This window comes from Ischnura elegans, chromosome 8 (genome assembly GCF_921293095.1).
Source record: "Ischnura elegans chromosome 8, ioIscEleg1.1, whole genome shotgun sequence".
In the NCBI taxonomy this organism is placed as follows: domain Eukaryota; kingdom Metazoa; phylum Arthropoda; class Insecta; order Odonata; family Coenagrionidae; genus Ischnura; species Ischnura elegans.
The window spans coordinates 313,127-319,126 of record NC_060253.1 but is presented as its reverse complement, the minus strand read 5'-3'; positions in this window follow the sequence as shown (position 1 = coordinate 319,126).

The following is a 6,000-nucleotide window of genomic DNA, read 5'->3' as shown; positions in this document are numbered from 1 at the left end:
TATTAGAAGAAAAAGCATTTTCGATATATATCGCACGTTAGACAACATACAAAGCATATTTCTGTTGGGCAGTGTGATGATTACCAAGATGTGCACATTCGCCAAATTTCATTGGTCCAACGGATATACTTTTCAAGTTATACCAATTTGTGTATATGCTATAATAATCGAATCGATTTTTCGATCATACTGACATCTGTACGGTAAAGTCCGCAATCCCATTGGTTTAATTTTCAGTCTATGGGTATCTACTATTTAATACCTGGTCAACTATGCCTGTGGATGTAAAATCCTACATGTATTAGCAATTCGATATACTTTAAGAAAAAGGAGATTCGATATATATCGAATGTGAGACTACGTACAGAACAAATTTTCATTGGGCATCGTGAGGAATACCAATATGTACCCATTCACCAAATTTCATTGATCCAACGGTAAATCTATTGAAGTTATGCCCATTTACGTATTTGCTATAATAATCGAATCGATTTTTCGATCATACTTACATCTGTACGGTAAAGTCCGCAATCCTATAGGTTAAAATTCCAGTCTATGGGTATCTGCTATTTAATCCTTAGTTAACTATGTCCTTGGATGTAAAATCCTACATGTTATAGCCATTCGATATATTTTAAGAAAAAGTAGATTCGATATATATCGAATGTGAGACTACTTACAAAATAAATTTTCATTGGGCATCGTGAGGAATACCAATATGTACCCAATCACCAAATTTCATTGATCCAACGGTAAATCTATGGAAGTAATGCCCATTTACGTATTTGCTATAATAATCGAATCGATTTTTCGATCATACTGACATCTGTACTGTAAAATCCGCAATGCTATTGGTTTAAAATCCAGTCTATGGGTATCTACTATTTAATCCCTAGTAAACTATGTCCTTGAATGTTAAATCCTACATGTTATAGCAATTCGATATATTATAAGAAAAAGTAGATTCGATATATATCGAACGTGAGACTGAATACAAAACATACTACCATAGAGTATCATGAGGAATACCAAGATGTACCTGTTTACCAAGTTTCATTGGTCCAACGTACACACTTATCAAGTTATGCCAATTTGCGTATTTGCTATACTAATCGAATCGTACTTTAGACACTGCTGACATCTGTACTGTAAAATCCCCAATCCTATTGATATCCCTTCTATGGTCACTCCCTTATCCCTGCCTTCTCTAATATCCCCGCTTTCAAAATTTAGCCTATGTTCTTATATTGGTGACGTAATTGGACGGGATGCGTGTATTTCTTACGGGGGCCTAATACAAAAAGATATAAATTCAAATCGATGTATCTTCAGTAGGAAACATAATTCATCTAAATTATTTATGTGTGCGAATAATTCATTTTTTTCCTTACATATTGTTAAAATTTTTATCTCCGTAACTATGTTAATAAGCCCAAAAAATGGCTCAATCGAATACAACCTTGTATCGATCATAACTTCGAGTCTAATCAATAGATTCGCCTGATTTAACTTTTGTCGGATGAATGACATTTTCAGTCGTATTTTGTAAGACATTCATGTTCAAAACTTGATTAATAAAAAAGTTATTAGCGATTAAAGCGTATCCAAGGAGATTCGTATCGATATAACTCGCACATGAATCGATCGAGCGGAATGGTCATCATTGCAAAAGTTGACCATTTTAATAATATTATTACTCTGAAAATTTCATTCCTCTAGCTTAAACGGTTGCTAAGATATTCAAGATTGCATGCTCCACAAAAAAATGGCGACAATGATTTTTCGCTTGCAGGACATTTTTCGGAATTTAATTATGAATTAACCAAGAGGGTTACTGCGAAAGTAAGCTCAAACGTGAGGGTTCGGAGAACCCTCTAACGGATTTTCTTAAAGATTCCAAATTTTCATATGGCACATGTCTCAACGCCGAAATCCAAGATTGAAATTTCGACCACCTCTACAATGGAAAGTCGAAATCGTTTATTCCTCGGAATTGTTTCGACATATGAAAATTCCGAGATAACCAAAAAATCAACCAAAAAATCTAGTATCTTGCGTTTCAAGGAATTTGTCCTGTGATGATTGCAAATTGGTCAAAAAAAATCCTAACGTAGTGCCATAAGAAAAGCATGGGGCACTTTCAAAAAATCATAAAAAATACTAAATAATAATTCATCGCATTGACAACCACACCAAAAAATCAACCAAAAAATCTAGTTTTTACCAAGGGAATCTCATGTTTCTCACATATTTAAAAATACATAATAAAAGTGAAAAAGTTTTAGTCCCATAAGGCTCCCATGTTAATTAAAGTCGATATATCTCGAAAAGTTATCGACTTTTTTAAGATTTCAGATTTTTCCTCCCGATGAATATTTTTTTACTTTTACGTCCAATATTCCATATACCCACACATATCACCAGTTTGGCTACTAATTTGTATCAATCACACAATCAGTGAATTAGTTTGCAGCTATTATAGGGACGTTAACGAGTCGATTGGGCGCTTGAATTCATCAAGCGGGTAATTAGGGGGGGTGGAAACATAGTTGTGTCACATATTTTCGAGTCATGTGCCCATAAGTGGTTTAATATTCAAAAATTTCCCCGCCGTTTTTTGAAAGGGTAAGGAACTTAATTTTTCACTGTTAGAAATATTTGTTATTTTCAATGTGATTTTATTTGACGGATAATTGATTCTATTATCCATTAAGTTAACCATTGACACATAATTGGAATAAGGTTTTAAAAATTTCAAGAGAGTGTTGATTATGTGGTTATTTTTCAACTGTTAAAGTTCATAAGCATTGTGATAAGCCACTCTTGAAAATACAACGCAGATTCTTTAGATAAATATATAAAGATATTCCACTTGCAAAACGAATGTCCATAATGCAGTTTGTATAATACTGAATTGTAACGATTCCTCTAATTTCTTTGGTCTTAAAAAATAGTTATTCTCAAGATATTCCAATTTGCAAAAAAGATTTGGCATATTTGCTATCATAATCGTATCGAATTATCGAGTATACTGACACGTGCATTGAAAATACGCAATCCGATTGATATACCTTCCAATCTTTGATCATCAACACTAAAATTCCTGGTCGACTATGTGCGTGCATGCAAAATCCTATGTTATAACGATTCGATATATTTTAAGAAAAAGCATATTCGATATGCATCAATCGTGAGACTACATGCAAAACATATTACCTTTGGGAATTGTGAGGAATACCAAGATGTACCAAGCACCAAATTTAATTGGTCCAACGGATACACTATTCAACTTGTGCCAATGTTATGTATTTGTTATAATAATCGAATCCATTCTTCGATTATACTGGCATTTGTATCGTTGAATCCGCAATGCTATTGATTTAACGTACAGCCTATGGCTATCTTCCACATAATTATATTGGTCAACTATGTCCTTGGATGTAAAATCCTATATGTTATAGCAATACGATATATTTTAAGAATAAGTAGATTCGATTAATACCGAACGTGAGACTATACACAAAATATGTTTCATTTGGGCATTGTGAGGAATACCAAGATGTACCCATTTGCCAAATTTCATTGGTCCAACGTATAAACTAATCAAGTTTTGCAAATTTGCGTATTTGATAGAATAATCGAATCGATCTTGCGATTACACTGCCATCTGTACTGTAAAATCCGCAATGCTATTGGTTTAATTTTCAGTCTGTGTGTCTACTATACAATACCTGGCCAACTATGCCCTTGGATGTAAAATCCTATATGTTATAGCGGTTCGATATATTAGAAGAAAAAGGATATTCGATATATATCGCACGTTAGACAACATAGAAAGCATATTTCTATTGGGCAGTGTGATGATTACCAAGATGTGCACATTCGCCAAATTTCATTGGTCCAACGGATATACTTTTCAAGTTATACCAATTTGTGTATATGCTATAATAATCGAATCGATTTTTCGATCATACTGACATATGTACGGTAAAGTCCGGAATCCCATTGGTTTAATTTTCAGTCTATGGGTATCTACTATTTAATACCTGGTCAACTATGCCTGTGGATGTAAAATCCTACATGTTATAGCAATTCGATATACTTTAAGAAAAAGGAGATTCGATATATATCGAATGTGAGACTACGTACAGAACAAATTTTCATTGGGCATTGTGAGGAATACCAATATGTACCCATTCACCAAATTTCATTGATCCAACGGTAAATCTATTGAAGTTATGCCCATTTACGTATTTGCTATAATAATCGAATCGATTTTTCGATCATACTTATATCTGTACGGTAAAGTCCGCAATCCTATAGGTTTAAATTCCAGTCTATGGGTATCTACTATTTAATCCTTAGTTAACTATGTCCTTGGATGTAAAATCCTACATAATATAGCCATTCGATACAATTTAAGAAAAAGTAGATTCGATATATATCGAATGTGAGACTACGTACAAAACAAATTTTCGATGGGCATCGTGAGGAATACCAATATGTACCCAATCACCAAATGTCATTGATCCAACGGTAAATCTATTGAAGTTATGCCCATTTAGGTATTTGCTATAATAATCGAATCGATTTTTCGATCATACTGACATCTGTACTGTAAAATCCGCAAAGTTATTGGTTTAAAATCCAGTCAATGGGTATCTTCTATTTAATTCCTAGTAAATTATGTCCTTGGATGTAAAATCCTACATGTTATAGCAATTCGATACATTTTAAGAAAAAGTAGATTCGATATATATCGAATGTGAGACTACGTACTAAACAAATTTTCATTGGGCATCGTGAGGAATACCAATATGTACCCAATCACCAAATTTCATTGATCCAACGTTAAATCTATGGAAGTTATGCCCATTTACGTATTTGCTATAATAATCGAATCGATTTTTCGATCATACTGACATCTGTACTGTAAAATCCGCAATGCTATTTGTTTAATTTTCAGTCTATGGGAATCTTCTATATAATACCTGGTCAACTATGCCCTTGGATTTAAAATCCTATATGTTATAGCAGTTCGATATATTTGAAGAAAAATCATATTCGATATATATCGCACGTTAGACTACATACAAAACATATTTCTGTTGTGCATCGTGAGGAATACCAAGATGTACCTGTTTACCAAGTTTCATTGGTCCAACGTACACACTTATCAAGTTATGCCAATTTGCGTATTTGCTATACTAATCGAATCGTACTTTAGACACTGCTGACATCTGAACTGTAAAATCCGCAATCCTATTGATATCCCTTTTATGGTCACTCCCTTATCCCTGCCTTCTCTAATATCCCCGCTTTCAAAATTAAGCCTATGTTCTTATATTGGTGACGTAATTGGACGGGATGCGTGTATTTCTTACGGGGGCCTAATACAAAAAGGTATAAATTCAAATGGATGTATTTTCATTAGGAAACATAATTCATCTAAATAATTTTTGTGTGCGCATAATTCATTTTTTTCCCTACATATTGTTAAAATTTTTATTTCCGTAACTATGTAAATAAGCCCAAAAAATGGCTCAATCGAATACAACCTTGTATCGATCATAACTTCGAGTCTAATCAATCGATTCGCCTGATTTAACTTTTGTCGGATGAATGACATTTTCAGTCGTATTTTGTATGACATTCATGTTCAAAACTTGATTAATAAAAAAGTTATTAGCGTTTAAAGCGTATCCAAGGAGATTCGTATCGATATAACTCGCACATGAATCGATCGAGCGGAATGGTCATCATTGCAAAAGTTGACCATTTTAATAATATTATTACTCTGAAAATTTCATTCCTCTTGCTTAAACGGTTGCTAAGATATTCAAGATTGCATGCTCCACAAAAAAATGGCGACAATGATTTTTCGCTTGCAGGACATTTTTCGGAATTTAATTATTAATTAACCAAGAGGGATACGGCGAAAGTAAGCTCAAACGTGAGGGTTCGGAGAACCCTCTAACGGTTTTTCTTAAAGATTCCAAA